This window comes from Hyaena hyaena, unplaced genomic scaffold (assembly GCF_003009895.1).
Source record: "Hyaena hyaena isolate Hyena2069 unplaced genomic scaffold, ASM300989v1 scaffold_176, whole genome shotgun sequence".
Taxonomy (NCBI): Eukaryota; Metazoa; Chordata; class Mammalia; order Carnivora; family Hyaenidae; genus Hyaena; species Hyaena hyaena.
This window is the reverse complement of record NW_024080809.1, coordinates 2,529,297-2,555,596: the sequence shown is the minus strand read 5'-3', so window position 1 is coordinate 2,555,596 and position 26,300 is coordinate 2,529,297. Positions and strand designations below refer to the sequence as shown.

Sequence of the window (26,300 nt, the reverse complement as noted above, 5' to 3'; positions counted from 1 at the left end):
TCTTTGCTTCACTAAACTAGGGGTTGGCCAACTGTTTCTGCAAAGGATTAGACAGTAAATATTTTAGGCTTTGTGGGCCATACGTGGTGCAGTCTCTATGGCAACTACTCAACTCTGTCATTATAGAGCAAAAGTGGCCATAGACAATATGTAAACAGATAAGAGTGGTTGTGTTCCCATAAAATTCTACTTATGGACATTGAAATTTGAATTTCATGTAATTTCACATTTAAAATAAATAAAATATCCTTCATTTAAAATTTTCTTCAACTACGTAAAAAATGCAAAAACCATTCTTAGCTCGCAGGCCACACAGAAACAGATGGCAGGCCAGACTTGGCCCATAGCCTGTAGTTTGCCAGCTCCTGCATGCAACTATAAGTTCCATGGAGAGAGAAACTATGTCTTGTTCGTGGACGTATTCCCCCAGCACAGGGCCCGATTCCTAGAAGGTGATTCATAAAAATGTGTTGAATGCCTTGATATGTGGAAGAGACCAGTGTTTCCCAGTGTGTGCTCCACAGAACGCCAGTCTAATGGGATACTCCATTCAAGAGGGGATAATTATTTTCCCAGTGAAAATTGTAAATGCTACTGTTCTCCTTCCTGGAGATTTTCAAGGTCTAGTGCATAAAGCATATCAAAAGCTCAGAACTAGTCAAGGAACTTGCTTGGCTTACATCAATACAGTACTTCCCAAATTCACTTGACCCAAGAACTTTCCACTTTAATCCAAAATATTAACACTGTTCATGGGCCACCCATTAGAAAATATGACAGTGAGGACAAAAGAAAAGAACTTAGAACAGTCCTCAGACTTCACCGTGCATCAGAATCTCCCGGAAGACCTGTTAAAGCAGAGATTGCAGGCCCCTACCCCAGAGTTGCTGCTTCAGGAGGTCTGGTGTGGGGCCTAAGAACTTACATTTCTCACGAGTGCTCAGCTGATACCGATACTGCCGATCTGGGGTCCCTCCTCTGAGAAACACTAATCTGGGAATAAAAGGATCTTCAAGGCATAAATCCTCCACCTGAGGTTTCCTCTTCCTTCCAAGGACCTGATTCTCAAGAACACCCCAACCTGCCCACTTGCTCACACTGGTACAAGAAACCCTGACTCATCTTCCCAGCATCAGCACAAGATGCCTGTAACGGGTTGCATTGTGTCCCCCAACCCCAAAATATGTGTAAGTCTCCCTAACCCCCAGTGCCTGCAAATGTGACTTTATTTGGAAACAGGGACCTTGCAGATGTAATCAAGTAATCCATTATCACTGGTGTCCTTATAGGTGGAGCAGAAAGAGACCCAGGGAGAAGAACACTGTGTGAGGACAGGAAAAAGGTCAAATGACAGCAGAGGCAGAAATCGATGTGCTGCAGCTGCAAGCCAAAGAGTGCCAAGGATGGACGGCCACCACTAGAACCTCAAGAGAGGCAGGGAAGATTCTACCCTATAGGTTTCAGAGGCAGCATGGCCCTGCAAATCCCTGATTTGGGACTTCTGGCCTCCAGGACTATGAAAGAATAAATTTGTTTGTTTCAAGACCAACCACTGTGTAGCAACCTTTCCCGCAAACAGGGTGTTTCTTGCCATCACAGATATGAGAGTCATGCACACACATACCCATGAAACTGTGGCCAAGCCCCAACCTTGGTGGATGTCCACAGAACTTCAGGGGAATAATGGGCCTCAGCTCTCTGATCCTGTGGCCACCATTGCATCACTGCTAGCTGGCAGGGGCTTGAGCTGGGGGTCTCTCTTTGGAAATTAGATTATCTAATTAGTTTTGCTATGATGTTCTCTTGGATTCCTGCCCCAGGGCTGGTTTTGGCAAAAAGCATGTGATTCTTTTTGAGCCTAAAAAAAAGGTCAATGAATAAATTAAGGAGACTTGGCTTTCCCCCATCCTGGTTCCACTGGTCCTGTTTCTAATTGAGAGACACTCACAAAGAGCCTCTCAATGACAAAGAGCTTCTTTCCCTCCAGGTCTGAGCTAGAAATGCCTTCTCTAATCAACATGGAAACAACTAAGCAGTAGATATTTTCACAGCCTGAGTGCTCAGGTTTTAGTCACAAATTATACCCCTCTCCTTTTGAAAAAATAAGGGGCATGATGTTTATTCTCAAAAGAGGTAGACATAGTTATTTGCCCAAGGAGCATTTAAGGGAGCCAAGAAAGGAAATGTAGATATAGCTTGTCACTGTCGGTGGAGAGAAAGGGGACCAAGGGATGGGGACTCCACAAGCTCAGAGGCCACAGAATGAAAAATCAGAACCAATAAAACACTTTCCTTGCCTCTCCAACCTATGCCAACCCAGGGCTGACTGCCCACACGGAGTCGGTGTGAACTTGAAAGCCTTCGAGTATTTTACAGGTGGGCCATGTTTTCTGCCACAAGAGATCTTCGGGATGCAACTCCCACCTCAAGTCCCTTGAAAAATAAGAGAAGGGTCTGATTCTTCGAGACAGGTGGAACAGATACACACACACACACACACACACACACACACACACACACACAAACACACCAGAAGTTAAGTAAAGTATTCCCTCCTTTGTCTTTTCCAAGGATAGCATCTAATTTCAAATATCCAGTCGATCCATGAACAGCACATTAGTCCCTGGCCAGGAGAGAAGACTTCTGGAAGATCTATATCTCAGCCTCCAACTAGCATTGATAATTAAGCCACTTAGACAAATAGCATGCCGTCATAGAGGACAAAAGTCCTGGGTTTTCAGGTTTGCCTCATTTTACATTTGTTTTCTTTTGTATTAAAATCTCATTTGCCAGGCAAACTGCAGCAGGTTAGTCAAACTTTCAAAATCTCGGGTTTCTGGGTAATAAAATAAAAATAATAAATGTTTTGCAAGGAGATTATGAAAGCTTTGTGAGATGTTGGATGTTTCTGGAACACTACTACTAACTTCTAAAGCACTGATCATGGCCAGGGACAAATCTAAGCAGTACAGAGGGAGTAACATTTTTCATTGTTACAATCTTGCTAACATCGCCCATTCTATAGTTGAGGCCCCAGCAGCACAGCGAAGTCAAGGCTCCTGACCTGGTCACATAGCCAGTAAGCAGCTGAGCTGAACTCAGGCAGGATGGCAATGGAGCCTGTGCTCGCATCACAGGGCCCTGATGCATCCCCATGGGGCGTCTCTGGGGTGGGAATGGAGGCCCCATATTCATTCTTTCAACAACAATCTACCTGTACAGCACTCATACAGGGACTTCTCACAGAGGGTTCTCATCCAATAAAACATAGCTTCTCCTTCCCGGAACTGAAGATGCAGCATGGCAAACAAGACAAGTGCCCGAAATTAAAAAAAGGTAGACTATGACACCGGAGTGGAAGACAGAGCATAGCAGAGGCCTGGGAAATGGCGGGAGACAATTTTCACAGAAGACGCTGATGTCATGAAGGCAACGGGCTTCTGCCTGGCCTTGATGGGCAGGCACAGCTGTGACAGGTGCATGCAGCACATTGAGTCTCAGTGAGGTCTCCCTTGTTTGCCTTTCTCTCAACAACCCGTTAGTTTCTTCTGTCAGACTCTCTACAGGTTCAACATCACAGACATTTGCAGATTTATTTGTTTAACGCTGGAGTCCCTCACTAGACCATGAGTCCAGGGGGAGAGTGTGCACCCACAGTATACCCAGGGCATGGATCACAGCAGGCACATTAAGAGGTATTTGTTGAAGAATGAATGAATGAATAAATGAATGAATGAATGAATGAATGGGTGTTGGAGTGCCGGGGGTTGCTTCCTGAAGGAGTAATTGTTATGTGCGAAGACAATGCCCACATCTACCTACCTGTGTCATAATTCCAAACCCTTGGTTACCCTCACCCGAGTTTCCTCTCCTGCGGGAAGTTTTTAAGACCAAGATAGTTCCCTTAGTCCCCTCGCCCTCAGTTCCCACAGTACTCAGGTTTCGTCTTATGGGCTGCCCCTTCCTTCGTGTTTGTGCACAGTGTTTGGGGGAGACCTGGACATCCAGTGGGTGCTAAGTCCAAGTCCATTAATGGTCTACTATAGGTGAGAGCCATTCTCACTTTCCTCACTTACGGCCATCGGTCAACTGCCAATCAGCCTACACCCACCTATAAGCGTGAGCCCTGGGGTGGGCAACCCTGGCGATCTAGGCTAGGCTGCCCTTCTGCCTTTCTCAGGTGAAAGGACTTCTCCTGCTGAGAACAGAACCAAGACCCTTATTTCCCCAGTGCTGAACCGGATGACTAAGAGCCCTAATGATTCCGGTAGTTTCCGAAGGCAGCTGGGGGGAGGGGGTTGTTTAAAAACGTATGAGTCTCTGCTGGGCCATGCATCCTGTTTGGAAGCTTCTTGAATACACCACTTCAAATAGAGGCCAGTGTTTGCGATGGGCTCTCTGTCCTGTCAGGACCTCAGCTCCTGAGACTGAGAGAAGATGAGCCAGGCATGGGGCAGAGTGGGCTGTGACACATTTCTGACCTCAGCACAAGCAGATAAGGCCATCTGGAGGCCAAGCAGCTACAGGAGTCACTAGGAAACCAGGCCTCGGTAGTGAACCGAGTCGCCTCTCAGGGCAGGCCTGGGCACTCCACAGGGCCACCAGGCTTCCAACCCTCTTTCTTCCCAGTAGAGAGGATGCTACCCTTTCTCAGGACCAAGAAAGGACCTGAGCTGCCACATATTCAAAGGAAGCAGTGGCAGAAGGCCAAGGACAGAATGGGTCCACTGGTTTAAGAACACAGGCTGCAGAGCCAGACCAACCTAGGTCTGGGGCCTGGCATGGCTCCTCTTTAAACACTAATTTCCCCATCTGTAAGATGGGCATAATGATCCCCACTTCATTGGCTTGCAGAGCTCTGTTCAATGTCTGGAATATATTTATGATGACAAAGAGTAGTTATGATGATCATGATGAGAAAAAGAATATTAAACGGGGTCATCTTCAAGCCTGCTTCAAGCCTTCCTTGGTAAAGCCTTATGTTCGGTACTCCAATAAAGCTCATATGACAAACTAGGTATATAGTACATAAGTGTAGGTATGTAGGTGGCCCTGTGCCAGGCATCGATCAGAGCATTCTGCAAATACCAACTCAATCCACACAACAACCTCACCCAGTGTGTACCATTACTGTGCCCATCTTACAGATGAGAAAACTGAAGCATAGAGAGGTAAGGTGATCCACCCTAGGTCAGGGAGCTATACGCAGCGAGTTGGCCTAAGATTTAAATCCAGGCCAGCTGTTCTGGAGTTCAGGATCTTAACCATGGCTACACTGCACTGGTCAGTTATTATTCTCTAGGTGTTGACTGTTACCTCTTCCTGTCTTGTTGGGCAGAGTGTTCTCTGGCAAGAGAGGAAGAAGCTTGAAGACCAGACCAACAGATACTCTCCAGTATCTCTGTTTGCTGTGAGCTCTGCTCAGAGTGGGTTCTCAGCCAACCCCTGCCGACCAACCTGCCGGGACCTGCTCCATCTCCTTCAACCCAGCCCCCCAGCAGAGACTCACAGCAAACACGGCAAGCTTCCCTCTGGAGTGTCTGCTGCATGCCCAACCTCCCTCCAGGGCAATACTCTCAAGCTGGTGGCCTACAGTGAGAAATAGGTTTTATATCATGACCCATACACATCTAGGACATAAGTAATTGCAGTAAAGAACTCATGAAACAATACCCAACCTTATGACCAGGGGTGTACTTTTATATCTTCTCTCTTTTTTTTACCATTGGTTGTAACCTGCTAAAATTGACTTTATAAACTACTTATGAATTGCCACCAGGACTTGATAAATTCTTGGGAGAGTTCAGTTCTAACATGTGGTACATGCGATTTCAGAGTGCACAGTAATTCTTTCCAAAGGAAGAGCTAGACAGCTCATTTACTGCACATGCTGGAGTGCCCCTCAGACCCTTCCCTAGAACCCAGAGCCTGGCTGGAGCACTGAGGCATGGAGTCTGGGTACTAGCTGGAAGCTAAGGACTCAAGATTCAAGATTCAACACTCATGGGAGGCAAGAAAGTAAGAGCATGGCTTTAGAATCTGCTGGAAATTAGTTCAAATCCCAGCTCTGCTAGTCACTAACTTGAATGGGTTCTTAACCTCCCATGAGCCTCAGTTCCCTCACCTGGAAAGGAGACTGTTAATATCCACCACAGAGGGGGGTTGTGAGGGTCAGCTGAGACGCAGAAAGCACTTGGCAAAGTTCCAGGACTCCTAATACTAAATCAGTGCTGACCAGCAGTAGGCAGTCTTTGCTGCTCCATCTTAAACCTGACCCAAAACCCCACAAGGGCTTTCTCTGCCTCTCTCTGTGTCTCCATATTTTACAGATTCTGCAACCTTCAGACCAAAGAGCAGCACTCTCTAGCACATGGTTACCATTCAATAAATATCTGAGCCAAGTAAGCAAAGGCCTGGAGTTTCCCCCAATAAGTCATCCATCACTGAGTGTCCTTTTGAAAAACGTGTTTCACACAACCCCCTCTGGGGCCAGTGGTCAATAAAGTTTGTTGCATAAATTTCACTCATTCAATCTCATCTGATATCTCTGGACACAGGATAATGCTCTACTCGCTACAGACAGGAAAGACATAGATGGCAAATCCCAACACGGTTTCCCCAGGGCCTTCTAGGTTACCGCCAGTGACAGAGCTGGGGTTGAGAGTCCGCTCATCAGGGCCTACATTGCCTTCTGAGGGAGCAGTGAGTTCTCCAAACAAGGCTCATACCCCTAAAGATGACAGGGCCCCCTGTTATAAGAATAAGCACAGGATTGATGGGGTGGAGGGCAGGCAGGTAATGAGTTTGCACTTTGGGCTGGACGATTCACATGGTGCAGGGTTGGCAGAGAATCCTCAGAGACTGCGTACTTCCGAAGCCTGGAGAAGGAAGGCAAGCTTACAAAGAGTATACCTCGGGACGTGGCAGGCTGATTTCCCTGAAGTGGTCCATAGGAAAATTCACATCTGTAAGAGGCTAATTAGTCATGACAGCGCCTCCCTTCAGATATAATTGCACTGGTCCCATTCGGGTCTCTGTGGGCCAGCCTGTGATGGAATTTCCGTTACTTATTGTGTTTTGGTTACTGGAGAAAAATGTGTGTTTGGAGAAGCAGGGGATGGGGGTCAAGAGGAAGCATAAAAAGCTGGAATACCTTGAGTATCCATAAAAACCATCTGTGATTTTAAAACTTCATAAAGATGATGGATCTGTGTGAGCTGGAGATTCTTCTTGGAATCTCAGCTCCATCTGCGGGAACAGCTCCTGGCAGGCAGTGGAGTTTGAAATCCAAGTTTCTCGGGCAACAGAGCAAAGTGAGCTCCCCCAGCTTGGCCGCTGAGGGTGAAAACAAGACCCAGGAAAGGGAGACTTCGTGTTCTTCTCACCTCGCCACCAGCCTCTGAGCTGCCAGAAATGCCAGCCCATGGTTACTCAACATATGGATATATGGATATGCGGCTCTCGAGCCAGCATATGTGTGCAAGTATCTACAAGGATGAGGCAGAATGGCTTCACCTCTCCTGCCTTTCAGAGAGCAATGGCACTCCAGAGCCCAAGATCCCTCCAGGTAAACTGGCGTACCATGTTGGAGAGGGTCATCAAACCACCCAATCCCCTAAGTGTAGAGCTGGGAGGAGGAGGAGGCGCTTTAGGGACTCTTAGGCCAGGGTTTCCTGACCCCATACTATGACACTGGGGCCACATAAGCTTTTGATGTGGGCATCTGTCCTGTGTACTGTAGGACCCTTAGCAACATCCCCAGCCTCTTTCCACTGGACGCTGGTGACACTCTGCCTCCCTCCCTAGTTGTGACCATTAAAATATCTCCCGACATTGCCAAATGTCCTCAAGAGGGCAAAACTACCACCAGTTGAGAACCACCAATCCAGGCTAGCAATTCCCAAAGTAGATTCCAAGGAGCATTAGTTCATCCAAGTTCCCCTGTAACACAAGTATTTCATGGTCAACCAAGTATGGGAATCACTGCATACTATATCCCCCTCAGGGGTGGTGATTCCCCATATTAGTATATTAAAGACCCTGAAAAGTTTTTCAGTAGAAAAAAAAACCTAGGATAACTTTGTTTAATCTAGTACTTTGCAAATTTTCTCAAACAAACCCCTTTACTATCTACTTGCATCTTCCAGAGTAATGTTTCAAAGACTGTATTGTGAGATTTTTAGATATGTGGTAATGTGTATGTGTGCAGGGCCAATCAACCTCCCCAGTGACTAGATGAATGGAGGCTATAAGCCAGTCATGTTTCTAAATATCATTAACAGATGAGTGGCAGGGCCACACCTATAAGTCTGGAGTCCTGAGTCCCAGTCTACTGCCTCCTGCATACATGACTTAGATGTTATTTACAAGATTGGAGTCCATCTTCTCACAATCATGGCACAATGTGGTTTTACCAGCACCATTCAGAATATCCACCTGGGAAGCGAAAGCCAGTGAAATATCAGCATGAATATTCCCCAGGGGAGCAAACAAAGCAAGTACTTTCTGCAGGCAGAGTAGAGGAGAACCTCACATTTGTGATGACCGTAACTACAGCAGGGTGCAGGGAGGCGCCAACCACTCAACATCACATCCGTGAACCTCGCAAGCCCATCCAAGTACATTCCCCACTAGCATCACTCAACCTAACTCCTCTCTGTATCAACCCATCTCTGTATCACAATGCACTTTTGTATCATGCCTGGCATGGAGTGGGCCCGGATGAAGGCTGATGGAAAGAATATGTTAGCCAAGAAAGGCCAAGGCGTCCACCACTGCTATGCATTGATTAAAATTCACAGATCATCAACACCACAGTAAAGACTCTCCATTCCCCTCTATCCTGTCTCATGATTTTCTTGAGTCATATTCCACACTGGTCTTTCCAGGCAGCAGAGAACTACTCTTTTTAGGGACAGCAGCTGCAATCTCCAGTGAAGTGTCCACTGTCCATCTCTGCACTTAACATCAGTTCCAAGAGATAAGAGATCAATTTTCAGCTCCGATCAGCTGATCCAGTGCCTCTCCTCCAGGCAGCAGATCAAAGTACCAGTTCCCTGTCACTGTGGGCCCAACTACATGCAAGGGGCGATCATTCACTCCCCTGATGGGCTCAGCTGCCAAAACCAAGTGCTAGAGGAGCCAAAGACTGGTTTCCATTCTCAGATTGCAAAACAATCAAAATAATGTCCAGAGGGAAAGTGTTGATGGTGTGACATTCGACAATTTTGCATGAGGACTGAAATAGAATCATACCCCTAAGCCTCTGGTGTCCCAGGGATACTCTTTCAGCCCTGGGGGGTACAAGACTTTCTTTGTGACTTTCTAAGCAGAAAGATGTAAAGATATGGGGATGGGGAAGGGTCTCAGCTGGAGGACAGGCCTGGGGTCCCTTTCCTAGTTTACCTTGGCTCCAACCAGTCTGAAGAATACAGAGATGACCGCAGGCCACTGAGCTCAGCCACAGGGCGGCTGCAGCCAACAGGTGCAACGCAAGTGCAGCAGCAACTGCTAGATGTCTGCAGCTTCCCCCTGGAGTCTGTGGTGTTAGAAAACTGGCAGCAAAGGACTCAGAGGCTGGGGCCCTCGGGACTGGGAAAGCATAAGGCAAGTCTCTCTCACTTGCAGGATTCCAGACTCAGAAAGCCACACCCTCACTCCTCCTCTCCCCTTCCCAGCACGGTGGAGTTATTGTGCTACGGTCATGCTTAAGGCAAAGCCAAAGGGACTTTGCCTTCTGTAGGCTTATTTATCACTTTGCACAAAATGCACAATTGCCTACTGTTCTTTCACTCAACCCATTTTTACTCGCACTATTCTAGGCACTGGGTGGAAGGTGGTGAACAAGACAGAGAAGAGCTCTTCTCAGTTGTTGATCTTCTATTGTGATGTCTTTCCTAAAAAAAAAAATCCATCTAAAACAAGCAGGTGTCCTGATTTCACTTCCTCATCCCGCACGTGGGTCTCAAGTACCTGGTCATCAAGGGTCAGACTTGGAACATTAAAATGGGAAGAGGCCTTGGAGATTAGCTTAGGCATCACCACCACACCAAGGAAAAGGCTGACATCCAGAAATAAAGAGACCCACGCATCTGGCCCAAATCCCTTGGGCGACCAATGAGAAAAAGGAGTCCTGGGAAAGTGAAAAATATCATCACGTGGGGAGGTGGTGGCCGAGCCAGGCCCAGAAGGCAGAGAACCCAGAAGCCCCCACTTTCAATTCAGATTTTTCTCTGCCCCGTCATTTTAAACTAGAACATTCTCATACAACTTAAAGAATAAATTCTTAAAGTTTCAACAATTTTTTAAATTATCAAGCCAGGTGCAAAATTGACTTTGCTTTTCTAAACCCGGGTAGGAGAGACACAGAAGAACAAGAGGTGTGGAGAGAAAGAGAAGAGGGCCAAGAAAGGTGTGAGCCAAGGGAACTAGCCAGGGTCACAGAGGAGTCAAGGTCAAGGATATAGTAGTGCTGGGGTGAGAAAAGATCAACAAGGTCTGTTCATGATAAGAAAGAAGTGACAATACATCACATTTCAAAACTAGGGAAGGCCAAGTGCTTGGAAATCAGGCCACAATCATTAGGTCTGTTTTATTGTTCATAAAAAAGTGATTTCACTTTTTGACAGATCGTTTTGACATCCCAGTCTACACAGTGGCATCAAGCAGAGTGTAGCATACCATCTAAATCACCCCAAGCCCAAAGTCCATGCTATCATGTTAAGTGCATGCAGTCAGAGCCACATCCAGCCACAGAATACCTCCCATTGGCTAAGCTCAGCGACACTTCCTATGGCACCAACATGCCATCACCTCAGAGGTATCCCTCCCTCACCCAGCACGGGACTCCTCTCCCCGCCATCGCCAGCTGGCTTTGACCTCCCTTCTGCTCCCTCAACCATACACTTGTCTCTTGGAAGGAACATACAAAGGCTAGTCTTAGAGCCGTGTAGACCACATTTGGGGCGGGGGATACTCAGGCACACTCTCTGACATCTGCAGCAGGGCGCGTCTGTCACCATCCAGGCCATGGCCCCCAAGGAAGAGCCAACCATTAGGAAACTGCACTGCACCAGACCAAGTATTCTTTCCGCCAGGTGGGGGGGGAGCACAGTGGGCCCCTGGGCAAGGATCCTGGTTCTGGACAGTGCAGAACAGAGTTGCATATGAGAAGAACTGAGAAATAGCATGTTCTGGAGAAGTAGCCATTACTGGAACTCCTCTCCCCACACACATCTCGAGGCCAATCTCTGGATGCCAGCTCAACCCTCTCTTCAGTGAGAGGCCAATGTGTCTGTATGAGGTGGGTTTTTGAGTCATGACGAATACAAATTCTTTCATATGAAGACATTGCACAGTCAACAACAGCATCTACCAGTGTCCTCAGAACCCCAAGAGACTGGGGTATGCTGACCCCCACTCCCAGACCTGCTGGACAGCAGGCAGCCCACCATTATGTGTGTTAAGCAGATGAATAATAGTAATGTGTCAGGTCTCTATGTCATGCATGGGCAACAAGGATGAAAAAGATGCTGCCCTTGACTTCAAGGAACTGGTAGGTTGGTAGAAGATGCTCCGATGTTATTTGTCAATGTTGAGGTCAGAAATGGAGGCAAGGTCAGCAATGCAGTCAAGGGGACTAATCCAGAAGACTGACTCAGTCAGCACCTCCTAAATGTGCTATTCACACACCCCCTCACAACCTCTGCCCTATCTGCATGCCGCCTTCGCTATTAATGACTTAGGCTTTTTCTTTCTTTTTTTTTTAATGTTTATTTATTTTTGAGAGAGAGACAGAGAGTGCAGGAAGGGGAAGGGCAGAGAGAGAAGGAAGGAGAAGAGGCTCCAGGCTCTGAGCTGTTGGCACAGAGCCTGACATGGGCTCAAACTCATGAACCATGAGCCAAAGTTGGACGCTTAACCAACTGAAGCCACCCAGGTGCCCCAGGTTTTTTCTTTAAGTGGATTCATGTTAAGTAAATATTTTTAATGAAACTGTGTAACACTGGCATATGTAAAAAAAAAATGATATTACTTATAAAAGAGAAATAGAAGATAGCCTTCAAAATAAACACAATGCAAAACACAACTGGGTCACACGATTCCACCTAGACACTACTGTTAGCAAAGGCTCTGGCCTGAGGGTGGCTGTGCCTCTGTCCACAAGGGACAAAGGTGAGGGCTGAGAGGTGCTCAGAACAGCTCAATAAGAATGTCTCCCTCAGTAACCAGAAGAACTGGAATAAAGCTGAAAGGCAACTACCTTCCTCCTGGAGCGTCAAGGTCTTGTGCACATATAACTGGAAGTTGTCTGGCACATTCCCCACGGTGTGCTTCCCACCCTTGGGGAAACCCTAAAGCCTAACCTCACTGCAGCATTTCTGTCAATGTCCAGGTTCTAGAACAGCATTAGGACGTGGCTTATGCCAAAGAAATCAGGCGTAAGGACTACAGACAATGCTCAAGCAGTACTGGGCTGCTGGCTGAATTCGTTTTCCAAAGTTTCTGCCCCTTCCCACCCCCTCCCCAAGGTTAAATATATCCTACAGTCTTCAGGTTACAAATGAGGACATCAAAGACCAGAGAGGGGAGAGAATGTGCCCAGGTCACCCAGCTGGCAGGGAGAGTGAGGTGAGAACAGAGTTCCCAGAATCTCAGGTGCAGCTGAGCAACCAAAACCTAAACAAACTTAAAGACTTAAACTGCAGTTGACTATTTACATTACAAGAAGATTCTTCACTCTCCAAAAGCAGTCAGTTGTAGTCTGATTTCCCTGGAACACGTTAGTGTTTCTTAACAGATTATTAACTCCTTGGCAGGTTCTCAAGCTCTAAAGAAAATTAGCAGGAAAAGGAAGGGGGAGGGGACAGTAATCCCTGCTCTGTTTGTTTGCCAGGCTTTCTACTAAGTGCTTTACATACAGTATCTCATTAAATTAATCCTCCTAGCAGGGTTGGGAATGATCATCTCCATTTTATAGAAAAAGAAGCCTGAGCACAGAGAAGGAAAGTAACTGAGCTAAGGTCACACGGCTACCATGGCACCAAAAGCCCGGGCTATTTCCAGCAGCACACAGCACAGTCTTCCCAGGGAAGTCCCATTGCTATTTTGTTATCACCAGGTACTGAAATATGTCCCACTCTTTGATATAAATATACATAAATGCTAAGAATGTCTTAAAGGAGAGCATTCCTGGTGCCTAAAAGTCTCCCATCCCAGTCCTGCCTCTTTCTACATGCACACAAGTGCACGCACACACACAAACCTTTGGCCAAAATGTTCTACTTTAGTAGATGGAAAAGCAAGGGCTAGTGAGGCTTTTCTGGCTTCTCCGTGATGCCTAGCTTTCCCCCTCCTGCATCCTGGGATCTGGAACTTATCTGGCCAGCCAGAGAGCAGAGCAGAGAGCTCGGTTACCAAGGGTGGGCGTGGGCAGCTGATTGAGCGGGACTGGGCGACTGTATCCTCTGTCGAGTGATAAACCCTGGACACAGAACAGAGGCATTGTGTTACCTCGCAGTTATCAGGTGGGGACGAATAGAAGGAACGGGAAAAGAAAAGACAGGGAGGGGACAAGGGGGTGGAACAGAAGGAGGGAGGGTGGAAGGCAGGAAAGTGGTTAAAATATTGTCCGTAACCTAAGGCAAGAATATTTTTTTTTTCTGTGATGTAAAGCATTTTTAAAAATCAAAGACAGAGAAAGCCACTGGGCTATGCTGCTGGGATCATGACTGGTTTCTTATATGTCTTTTCAAGTTCTTATTATACAGTTTTTACCCCAGATAAAATTTGGGGGTGAAAAGGTGTAAGAACATTCATGGACAGAAAATTCAAAACAACTCACCAAGGGAAGCTTGGTTTGTGATAATTTTACCAATTATTTTATTATTATTATTATTACAGTTATCTCATCCCCCCCCAGGGCCGCCTGAGAGCTGGAAACAACACCGGACCAGGCTTAGGAGATTTCTCAGAGTCTCAATGAGGTTTCTAGCGGGAGGGCTACAGAGAGAGGGGCCACCCACACGGAGGTGTGGGACCTGCCCCAGGACCCAGGGCCCTGCCCTGTGGACAAAATGCATGGCTTCAGGCGACTCCCTTAGTCTGGCTGGTCAGTGTCTACTTCCTGCATTAGACCAGAGTTACAAACTCAAATGCTCTGAGGACTTAGGCTGAAGCCTAAAACTGAAAGGGCCACCAGGGACTACGGTGACCTAGAGATCACAGGCACCTGCCACTCAAACGCAGGTAACTGCTAGGTCCCAGGCTGACAGGTCAGTAGATTTTTGCTCTTCAAGAGAAGCTAGAAATCCACACCTTCATGCGGACTCTTTAATTTTTCGTTGGCATCTAATTTTACAAAAATGTAAACACCCTGAAGGTGACACAGACCCTGGCCATGTTCTCTGGGTTAGACGTTCCAGAAATGCCCTTGAGTGTAGGGTGTCAGGTAGGCCTGCTGTGTGCCCCCTGCTGCGTTACCACACAGCAGAAATGAAAGAGCCCATTGAGGAAATTGTGTTTCAGGCTGTATATGCGTCTGGGTAATCGGAATAACGTCGACTGGCATCGCTGGCCCCGTGGCTCCTCCAAGACACCACCTGTCAGAGGAGACATACAAGGGGAAGGGCAACAGAAAGATGCTGGGTGGAACTAACCAATTTGGTTGCTAGAGCGAGGAAGAGCTTCTGCAAAGGTCCAGCCGGGGTCCCATCGAAAGTTCCTTGACCCCAGGAGAAGGTGACAATGTGCTGGGCTGGACCATTTGCCTCTGCCTCCGGACACAGGCCATGTGCCTGTGCACCTGGGCATGCTGCCAGAGCCTGGCGGGGTGCTTCCGGTCCTGCAGCTGGACTGGGGATTCCAGGCCCACACTTCGCTGACATCACTGAGTGCAAGCATTCTGCGTCTTGAACGAGCTACAGGTGACATGGTGCCACCCTCATCAAGGCATGCTCTGAAGAGCCAGCTAGGCAGTACTTTCCTTTCTCTGGCTCTTTCTCTCTACCTGTGCCCCACAGACAAGTCCCCTCCATCCCCCAGTTCCCTCCCCTGTCCTCGTATTTCTCACAAGCCTTCTGAATGTGGAGGCTGTGCTGGCTGCCTTGACTTTCCCACCCCTTTATCAGCTTCTCCTCCGAACCGGGACCGCACTCTTAAAATAATTCTTCCACGTTACTAATTGCCTAATTCAATGTCCTCTTCTACGACCCTGTCCAAACAACTGATAATAATAACGATGGCTGGTACTTATCAATTAGATAAGTGTATCAGGCACTGTCTCAAGCTCTTGCCTAAGAAGTACTTCAAATGCATTATCTTACCACCTATGATATGTTCTTTGATTAGCCCCATTTTTGCAAATGAGGAAGCTGAGGCTCGGAGAGGTTAAGTACCCTGTCCAAAGTCACATAGCTAGACAGGGGCAGAGCTGGGACTGGCTACCCAGGCAGTCAGCCGCAAAGTCCTCACTCCTTCTCTAACCGCTCCCCCCCCCAACAATTTATTATAAAAATTTTCAAATATACAGCAAGGCTGAAAGAATTTCACAGAGAACACATGAATATTTATCACCTAGATTCTACCACCAACATTATTACATTTCACCCTTTTGTTTTATCACAAGCCTATCAAAAGCTTTGTCACCTTGGGTTCTATCTGAAAAGCAGCCAGGACAGCACATTGGAGGCTCAGGTCAGATGTTGCCAATTCTGAATTAGAAATCATTTGGCATCTTCTGAAACCCATTCACCCCTCTCCTCTCCCCAGGCCAGGGGTGGGTAAGGGCAGGCAAGAAGGGAAGTGTGGATCTCGGAACACCTGTGCACATCATCACAACACATGTCCCAGCCAAACTGACTTCTCCCCTGGCACGAAGCAGAGAGGGAGAGTATTTGGGAATAGCTTCTCGAAGCACCTACCGAGCCCTGAGGGGTCTTTCGGAAAGTGGCCATAAGACGGTAGGAGGAGCAGTATACAGCAGGGACAGCTGTGCCTGCCTTCAGAGGCCTTTAACCTGCTCAAGCAGGGTTTGAGCAGCCTCAGGCTCCATCACCAGGCCCCGGAGTGAGAAGGGAAGGTTGTCAGGCAAACCTCCCATCCCAAGGCCCTTTTGCGCACCGCGAGGGGAGGCCATTCCCACAGAACCAAATGTGAATGGTCCCCTGGAATTCCTGAGGGCCATGGCCCATGCCACCCCGCTCCCCTGCATCTGCTCCATGGAAAAGATGCTCAATCCTTTAAAAAATAAATAAATAAACCCGCTTTGTCTCCATGTTCCTGGTATGGTAGAGACCCTCAATGGGGAAGCATATGAAAAGAAAGGCCTTGGGGCCCCCAGAGCCCTGGGATCTCAGTCTTGCCCCCTTTGGCCCTCCGCACTTCTGGCGATGTGACCTTAGGAAGCATTCTCTCCCTCACCAGGCCAGAGCTTTCTCATGTGTACAAATGAGATTGTACCAAATGAACAGAATAAGCAAATCTGGCCCATCTCCTGTGCCAAAGGCAGGAGCCCGGGGCTGGCTGGAGAGAAGTGGGGATCTGAGCAGGCACCACAGAGCCCTGCTCTAGGCCTTTTCTCTGAAAGTATTGACTCCCTAAATCCTTACGACAATTCTGAGGCAGGTGTGATCTTTTTATCTATGTTTTATGGGTAGGGAAACTGAGGCACAGAGAGATTGAAACTTTCCCAACCTCATGTGGTTAGTAAGAGGCAGAGCAAGAATGAAAGGCAGAGGCAGGCTCTGGAGGCTGTGCAGGTGGCCACCACACATCACCGCCTGCTGGGGAGGCCTGAGGAAGACCTTCCCGCCGCCCTCCATTCACACCTGGAGTCCAGCTCTGAGGTGACAGGACAAATATCAAGACTTAAGTGCTGATGAAATATTTAAATAAGTCTTTGAGATAATAGTGGGGAAGATACTGCCAGGCAGAACATAATTAATTGCCAAATGAAGGCGTTCAGACAGAATTGCTCTAAAGGTCCAGGAAAAAAAAAAACAGTGTGAGATCATTCTGAGATTGTAGGAAGCCCAGGAGACTGCATGTGAACTGGCTTTTGCAGGGTGAGCAAAATTTAAACAGACAAAGAGGAAACACTCCAGCAAGAGTTAAAATTCAAAGAGGCAGCCCCCCCTATGCGGAGAGGAGGGGAGCCCCCAAAGATTGATGGCGGCTTGGGAGAACAAGGTACAGAGCTGGAAAGATGGGCTGAGGCCAGGCCTCAGGGACCTCAACCCCTGAGGTCTGAGCTCTACCTCTTAGGTAATAGGGAACCATGGAAGAACTAGAATGAGGATAGAGAGGTATCATGACCAAAATGTCTACAGGTGACTCACTGGGTACATTACGGGGTGGCAAGGAGTGAACCTGATGAATTATCACAGGTATTGGCCAAGGAGCCCTTGGGTTTTGACAAAGGAAAGGTCATGATACACGCCTGACACCGACAGGGTAGAGGGACAGCTGAAGGCTGTTCAGAATTTAGCACATGGGGTCATGTGGGAAGTGATTAAGTGTGATCCAAAGAGCCCCCCAGGATCACATCCAGTGAACAGAATTTTTTCAAACGCGATTTTTCAACCTTCTGTTGACCGGGAAGAAATGAAGCATGAACATCAGCGAGAGGATCTCCAACCTCCCCTCTCTCCTCCTATGAGCTGCACGGCGACCCTGCAGACTCACCATATGGCCCACCAGCCAGGCAGCCCCTTCTGATCCCGAACACGTTGATCTGCTTAATTATTTGGTGACTATAAATAGAAGGGTTGGATGATAAGCGGAGACTTTTTCTGTCTTACAAGCAGAGAAAGGGCCCCCAAGTGGCAGACTGAGGAAGGTGAGGGTTTCACGCACTCGATCCCCACCATTTGCCCTCTGCGTGAGCCAGAAAGCCAAAGCCAACTTCAAAATGGCCCTAGGACTGCTAGGGACCTGCCTCTCCCAGCAGAGCCAGATATGGAGGTTACTTAACCACACACAGTTCTTAGAGGGGGCCACGGGGACAGGAAAGAGACCATCCAGGAGACACGAAAGGTCTCCTTGTTTTGAGGTGTCGCCTTGACCTAGCTGCAGTCATCCAGGGCCTTTCCTACCTTACTGCCCACTGTGCCCGTGCGCAGCCGTCCCTCAAGCCCCCACTGCACTCCCAGGCTACAGGAATCTCCCGAAGGACTGCACTCACAGGACCCAGAACCAGGAGGTGAGCTCAGTGAATATTCAAGGGCAGGAACACCTGTTCTGGATTCCCGGTGCTCACGAGGGGAAGCCTGACACCCCAGCAGCCCCCCTTCCCTTGACACTTAGATCCGTGCCAGACTGCAACCCGTGATCAGCCATCAGTCATGCCCACTGGTCTCCTCCCCTTCCAGGCAGGCTTTCTGCACCCTGCACAGGAGCCTTCTCTTGCCCCGCTCCTCAGGTGTCCTCCCAACCCTGAAACCATGGTGAGCATCCAAGTTTGAAGTCAGATAAGCCTGGCTTTGCCTTCTGGATCTGCTGCCTTACTAGTTGCAAGAACTTGGTCAAATGGCTTAAACACTCAGCAAGCATTCCAAGAGGGGCTGGGCTCTGTCCCTCCCCTTTTCCCCCTTCACACCCCAGCAAAAGACCAGGTGACCACAGGAGCCGACACATTCAGCTCCTGTAGTTGGGACTCCTGATCCTGGCCAGTGTGAATCTGAACACATTTTCATAGGTGTCTGACACCTACTGTTTACCTTCTGTCATCGTCCTATCTCCTGTCCTAGCTAGGAGGCCCTCACTCCACACAGGTGGCCAGGGTGCAAGAACAGTCCTCTTTCCTAGCACATGTTTGCTCTTCAGAGAACGTGTTTGCCCAGCGACAGGGATACCATGGTAACAGCCTAGGGCTGTCCAAGATCCAGGAGTGGATGAGTACACACAGCAGATGAGAACCGGGTGACAGAAAAAGTCCCTAGAGGCCACCAGTCTCCCACCCAGGGGCCAGACTGCTTCTGCATGAATGTTTCCCCAAAGGAAAGGTCTTTCCCCTGGAAAGGTCCCAGCAGGCTTCCAGGACACTCCTGCAGACAAGGGCTCAGATGTTCTTGGCCTTGAAGCCCCTGCATTCATGGAGTCTGCCTTAGACACCTACCTTCATCAGATCCATCACTAAGCCCCATGGCATTCATGCCTCATGGACATTCAGAGCCACTTATGCATTGTGGTCATGGCTTGGAAAATTCCTTATGGAGGTTGATCTGGGCTGGCCTTCAGGGGACAACAGAGAACAGGATGAAATGTCTACTCATCAGAGAGGATAACAGCCTTTGTGAAGTGCAGAGACTGTAGCACATGATGAACCAGGCCCACCTGGCCCTGCACTGATTCAGGTGGAACATGGAATCAGCGGCCAGGCCAAACCTTAGCTGTCCCACTTCCTAGCTAGGAGAATGCTGGTGATACCTTTAACCTCTCTGAGCCTCAATTTCCCCATCAAAGAAAGAATTTTAAAAATGCCTTCTGCGAGGCACTGCTGAGAAGTATGAGTATAATTTCAAAGGGTAACAGGTACAGAGTAGGAGCTTGCTTAATGGGATTGAGACTTTCCAGCATGAGAATTACTATGGGGACTTGTCCAGGCTCCTCTGCTCGGGGGAAAAGACTTAGTCCTGAGAATCACCTAGTGTTTCACCAGAGTGAATTCTCCAAGGATGAGTAGCAAGGAAAAGATAAAGACTTTTTCTCTCTCTTCTTCAAAAACTGCAGGCATCCAAAGGAAGTATGGTGTAGGTGGCCAGGCAGCTAGATCCTTAAATAGCAACTAACATCTTTGATGAAATTAATAATGAAAAGGCACCTGTTAGCTGACTTGGAGCCACTTTCAACTTGCCACATGGCAATCATATCCACTATCCTATCAGCTGATCTGTGAGATGCAAAATACCATGCATTCTGCCTTGGGCGACTCCATGCTAGGAGGCAGAGGCTGTCCCCAGGGTGGTCATCAGCCCCGGTGTTCCCAGCCACTCCAGAGGTTATCCTGCGCACTTCCCAGGAATTCCCAAAGGCCCAAGGACCCCTGCCCCGGTAAGCACTGCAGCCTGGGGGAGCAGCTGGACAGCTACCCAAAGGTAAAGACTTGCCCTGTGTGAGGGAAAAGCCACCCCTCCAAGAATCACCAGCTTCTCCCCGTGGTTGCCATGGGTGGGGCCCTGGAAAAGCCTCGCTGGATGGCATAGGGAATTCCCAACCGGCCACTAACACAAGTGTCACCATCACCGCTATCTCCCAGGTCAGGGGCAGGACATGGAGAAATAAACGGGCTCTAGGCCGTACTCTGAGGCTTGGTTTCCATAGCAACCAACTACAGCCGCACAAGGCCTAAGAGAGACCCAAGGCTTGGGACCCGGATAGCGCAGGAATGCTGGAGTCCCAAGAGCCGATATAGCCAAGCAGGATTTGTCTGCGTTCAGAAAAGCCCAAGAAAACCACAGGGGGTAAATGTAGCTACCATCTTAGCTTCCTATCAAGGCAAACGCCAAGAACATCTTGTGTGCTGAGCTGATGCAGGCTCATGGGCTCGATCTGCTAGGGAGCTCAGAGTGAACAACCTCTAGATCTTCTGCAGAAAGATTCTCTCTCTCTCTCTCTCTCTCTCTCTCTCTCTCTCTCTCTCTCTCACACACACACACACACACACACACACACACAGGATACAAGCAGGTGGGGGAAAATAAAAATATATACAGGTCCCTATGGTTAATATGCAGATGAAAACAATATTGATGAGTGGTCAATTTCAACAAGCTCCCTTAATGAAAATTTCTTTACTTTCAGACACTTCTTTTACTATACCTGTAGAGTACTTGTTGCTTCAGCCATGCAGTATTTCCTAATCGACTCGGTACGGAGTGGGAGGGGCCTGAAACCCAAACTCCGCACCAGGTACAAGCTAGCACAATTAGCAGCCAGCGATCTGGCTGCTGGACTGCTGATACGAAATAACTCAGGAAACTCAATCACACAGGGTTGTACCAGGGACCGGCCTACTGTCCACAGATGTCACTGCAGTCATTAGTCAAGGCCAAGGGAGGTTACCCAAACAGGCCACGGGGCCATTCTATCTCTGCTCCGTCGCCAAATCCCAAAATACCAGGACAACGCCCAAGTGGAGGCCTCTGAGGGTACTCGAGAGGGAATCCAATTCAAGGGACAGATATTCCAGGGGTGACCCGTGTTGGCCAAGTGGCAGCAGAGGAAGGCAGGGGGCTGGAACAGCACATGTGAAAAGAAGGAAAGGTTGATGGGTAAGGCAGGTGTCAGGAGAGAGCTGGCTGGAGCCGGATGACCTGCCTTCATGGGATGATGCTTCTGTGTCTGTGTTCTTCTCATAGACCTCCCGCTGCCACCTGCATCTGGCTAAGGAGACCCCCTAGACCACCAGTGAAGCTGCACAGGGTCACTGCCTATGAAAATCCACTCACCTCAGGGGCTCTCTCAAGAACCTAAGCAGATAAGCTGTCAGGCCAAAGACCAGCCTTTCTTCACCACAGGGGCTCCAAGATGCCAGCAAACACATGTTACCTGGTGCCACCCCAGATGCCAGTAAGAGGCCAAGGGCAGCCCCTTACCCTTGGGGGTTAGGGTGTTCTATCCCTGCACCCCCCCACCCCCCCCCCAGAAGAGCCTGTGAAGAGAACTGGCTGACCAGGCTCAAGAAGGTTCTCAAGGCTCTGGTCAGCTGCCCTAGAAGTCACCCCCACCTTCGTCAAGATGAGCCCTAAAAATCCAGGCTTTGTGCAGGAGGAAGCAGATAATCTCCCCAGTCGCCCAAGGTGAAGTGGCTGGAGGACACAGAGGAAAGGCCACTCCGGATCACATGGGAAGACACATCACCAGTTTGGCTTGGGTTCCCTTACAGTGACAGGGAAAACAGGCTTCAGGGCATGGGTAGAAGGCAAACTGGGCAGGTCACTCACCCAGGTGGCCCCCTGGGCTGCTGCTCAATGGTGGCAGAGTCTCTGCCCAGACAAGCCAAACTGCGATGGGGTGCATTCTGGCTCTGGGTTACGGTGCACCATCGTTGTCCCTGCACACCTCTGCCTACACTGTGGGGCTCACCCAGAAGCCCTGCCTGTTCCTCCATAACCACCAAAACCCGAGGCATCCTTCAGGATTCAGGAGGACCTCCAGCTCCTTCATCAAGCTGTGCCTGCCTATGGGCATGCCCCAGCCCAGTCCTCTGCAGGGGAGCTTCACGCAGGGGTGCAGCAGGCAGCCTCCAGCTGCTGGCTCCCTCAGGCTCAGCCTTGGCTGCAGGCGTGGCTTCAGCCAAGGTCACACCATCCCCCAGATAGTCAGCATCTGGGGAGTGCCTGAGGTGGGGTACCGAGGCCCAGCCCTTATAGCCGGAAGTAATCAACTCTCTTGGGCGATACTCACCCTGAACTCTCTGCTTGGCTGGTGGGGGCTTGGCGGGACCTGCATCAGCCCTCCACTTGTCCCTGTGGTCACTGCTCCCTGCCTCCGCCCCTCCTCTCACAGGTATGGATCCCAGGCAAACATCCTATGCCCAAACTCAGGTCTATTTCCAGAAAAGCCTGTCTGCACCAATGGCCATCCCCTCTTAGTACTCACTGGTTGGCCATTATTAGTAAAACCCGGGTCCCTCCCATCGAAGAAGTTCCATGAACGTCTGACACACATAGAACCACTTCATGTTTCTCCTTGTTGACCAACCTCCCACACAGACAGCCCCTCTTCCAGGCTGTTTGGCAGGTAAACTAAATGCCGCCGAGGTCAGAAAAACAGACCACCACCGCAGGAAACTCCCTCTGGCTCCCCGGGACTCGCACAGCACACCTGCTCTCTTCCATCTTTCACATGCGGCCTGAAGACCACAAGGAGACACTCCATCTGGGACATTTCGGAGCCCGGGATCCAGAACAGAGGCTCACTGGGTCCTCAGCATTCTAAGTGATGGCTCAGCCTTTTTTCCTGGAAGGTCAGCTTTAGTGGCACCTTCTCATCGGCAACGCTGCCACTGGGTGCGAACAGCCTTGCTTCGATCGGGGTGGCGTGACAGCGTGGTAAACGTTAAAAAAAGGTTATAATTAGAGATGCTGTTAAAACAACCCAGGGCTTAGTGTTACTAAAGATATTTGCAGAGTTTAGTGCAATATAAATAGGATGGTTTATGGTGTCATGCCTGCAATTCTGAGCGGGTGACATTCCAAGGGGACACTGAGTCAATGCCCATCCAAGCTGGGGCTACTCTCGCCTGGTTCTTCTCTACTTAATGTCAGAGTTCTCAGGAACAATAATCCAGGTGTGTCCATCCTTCTAAGGGGGTGATGATATCCCACTCCCCAAAGAGCGTAGATGGGCAAACTAGGACGTAAGTGCCACCGTTGCTGCGAACTCTCTGTGTCCTGCTAGTGTGGCTCGCCCCACTGTGATTCTATCAGCCAGACTGAAAGCAGTCTCGCAGAGAAGGGCCAGCATTCATCAGAATGAGAGGGTTGTTCTCCAGAATGACTTCTGAGTCTGTGGATTCCATATCACACAGGAGAAGGCAGTCACTCATTCAACAAAGACGACACTTGTAACAGTGCCAACCGTTGGCCAGGCCCTCGGTATATCCCCACGTCATCCTCACAATCCAACCAGGTGATTCTCAGCACACCCATTTTACAGAGGAGTAAACCAAGGCCCAGCAACTGCATAATTAGCCCACCATCACATGGCAAACATCCAAATTCTAATTCAGGTCTGTCCAATCCTAGCCTGCCTCTAACAGGGCTTATTTCTGAGTCAAGGAGGAAGGTGCAGGAGGGTTGCCCCTTTTACTTTTCATTCCATGTACCTCCATATTGTTTGAATATTTTATAAAGAGCAGGTTTTCTTGCATTACTTTTTTAATCTTCAAAGCAGCATAAAGAATTTATGGGCAAGAGAAATGGTCCTATTTCTATAGAAGAGATGTGTCATAATTTGACAGTATCTACCAAGAGCCATAAGTTTCTGTCCTTTGCTATGAGAATGCCATTTCTGGAATTGTGTCCTGAGAAAAAATTAGCAGAGGGGGGCAAATTTATACGTAAAAATGTTTTTATTGTCAAGTATTACTTTTAGTAACAAACTGCAAAGAAGCTAAATGACCAACAGAGAAGGAAAGACGGGGCAGCTTGGTGACAGACTGGGGTAGTGCCCTTTAAAATATTTTTGAAATATCAGTAGCAAGAAGGAAATGCCCATTACCTGCTTCTAGCCTCTAAGCCTAACTAGTCATGCGTATGGAAGCTAGTGTATGTGTTCTCCTCCCCACCACCACTACCCCCGGAAGATACAAAGAGTAAGTACCTTGGAGAGAGGTTTCAGGGATCCGGGCAAGTGTGTTGGTAGAAAGCTTATATTTTTCATTTTCTCTTCATGAATTATTTGAATGCCATATGTGTTACTTTTAGTTTTAAAAAGCAATGTTTTTTAAACTTGTTTAATGTTTATTTATTTTTGAGTGAGAGAAATAGAGAGCATGAGCAGGGGAGGGGCAGAGAGAGACAGGGACACAGAATCCGAAGCAGGCTCCAGACTCTGAGGCGTCAGCATAGAGCTTGATGCGGGGCTCGAACTCATGAACTGTGAGATCTTGCCCCAAGCCAAAGTCGGATGCTTAACCGACTGAGCCACTCAGGTGCCCCTAAGAAACAATATTTTTAAAGCTTTATATACATCATGACCCAATCATGTTTTCAGAATAACATTTCACTGTAATAATAAAATACACCAAAATATGATTGCTATGTTGTAAAATTACAGAAGAAATTGCTCTTCTTTATAATTTTTTGTTATTTCCCAAGTTTTCTACCATAAAAACACAATGTCATTATCATAAACAGCTTCTTTTTTAGACTTTAAGGTATCCAGTTATTAAGAGGATAAAAATCTTAGAGAATGCAGAGTTTCACCAGTTATGACTTGCCTCGGACCCACCCAAAGGGGCCCCTGTCCTGAGACCAGGACAGGGAAGGGGCAGCAGGAGACCCATTACAAGGGGTCAGCCAAAATCTTAACAGCTTAGCCCGACTCCCAGCTGCAGCCACTTCCCACCAGCCCTGAACCCCTGAAATACAAGGGTAGGCAGACCTAGAGGCAGCCCTGAATTAAACTGGGGAAGAACCAGGACACCTGGGTGGCTCGGTCGGCTAAGCATCTGACTTCAGCTTAGTTCATGATCTCACGATTTGTGAGTTCGAGCCCTGTGTCGGGCTCTGTGCTGGCAGCTCAGAGCCTGGAGCCTGTTTCAGATTCTGTGTCTCCCTCTCTCTCTGACCCTCCCCTGCTCACGCTGCCTCTCTCTCTCTCTCTCTCTCTCTCTCTCTCTCAAAAATAAATAAAACATTTAAAAATTAAAAAGAAAAAAAAACAGGGGAAGAACCTTACTTAATTTTCACCCTGCGCAATACACTGACTACAGAACATTAGGCAGATAAAAAGGAACCACTAATGAGTGGTCACATCTCCTCTGTACAATGCACTGAAGGGGTCACAAAGCTGACTTGGACCCAGACCCTGTCCTCCAAGGAGGTGCAGGCCAGCTGAGGAAGTAAGAAGGTAAGTAACTAACTCACAAATCCCAGGCAGAAAGTGACCAGAACCCTAACAGCAGAAATACGGGCAAAGGGTAACTGGGACTCAGAGGGGGAAGCCCATTCCAGCCTGGGGTCCAAGGGTGGCTTCCCATAGAGGGGACGTGGGACCTGGGTTAGAAATCTAGGTGTATTCAAGACCTTTTTATCTACAAATGTGATGTAATAATCCTTTCACTGCTTGCCTTCTGCTGAGAGGTTCAAACGAAAATAGGATGTGCAAGTATTTGTAAACTGTAAAGTACTATAACATGTAAGTCATCAATATGCTGTTGTTACTGTTGATGCGCTTTGTCATGGACTGAATGCTTGCGTCCTCCCAAAATTCACTGTAGAAGCTCCAATTGCCAGTGTGACTGTATTTGGAGACAGGGCCCCTGATAAGGTGATAAGGGTTAAATGATGTCATAAGGACAGATCCCTAAACTGATTGGGCTGGTGCCCTTATAAGAAGAAACACCTGAGATCTCTTCCCTCCGTGTGCACTCAGAGAAAAGGCTACGTGAGGATGTGGTGAGAAGATGACCAACTACAAGCAGAATGAGAGCTCTCACCAGGAACCAAATTGGCCAGCATCTTGATCTTGGACATCCCAGCCTCCAAAACTGTGGAAAATAAAATTTCTGGTTTTTTGCCCCAAAAAAAGAAGGAAAGGCATGAAGGGAGGGAGGGAGGGAGGGAGGGAGGGAG

General features: G+C 48.4%; 1 protein-coding gene and 1 long non-coding RNA gene across 2 annotated transcripts in view; both read right to left on the bottom strand.

Annotated features, from left to right (window-relative positions):
- The window catches only part of LOC120237306 (calcium-activated potassium channel subunit alpha-1), a 549,540-nt gene that overhangs the window by 342,107 nt on the left and 181,133 nt on the right, over nucleotides 1-26,300 (bottom strand). The window lies entirely within an intron of this gene.
- Nucleotides 14,505-26,300, bottom strand: part of LOC120237307 — a 21,565-nt gene continuing 9,769 nt past the window's right edge. Inside the window, exon 3 of the long non-coding RNA XR_005529915.1 lies at nucleotides 14,505-14,562. This is a non-coding gene — a long non-coding RNA (uncharacterized LOC120237307). The remainder of the gene's footprint in view (nucleotides 14,563-26,300) is intronic.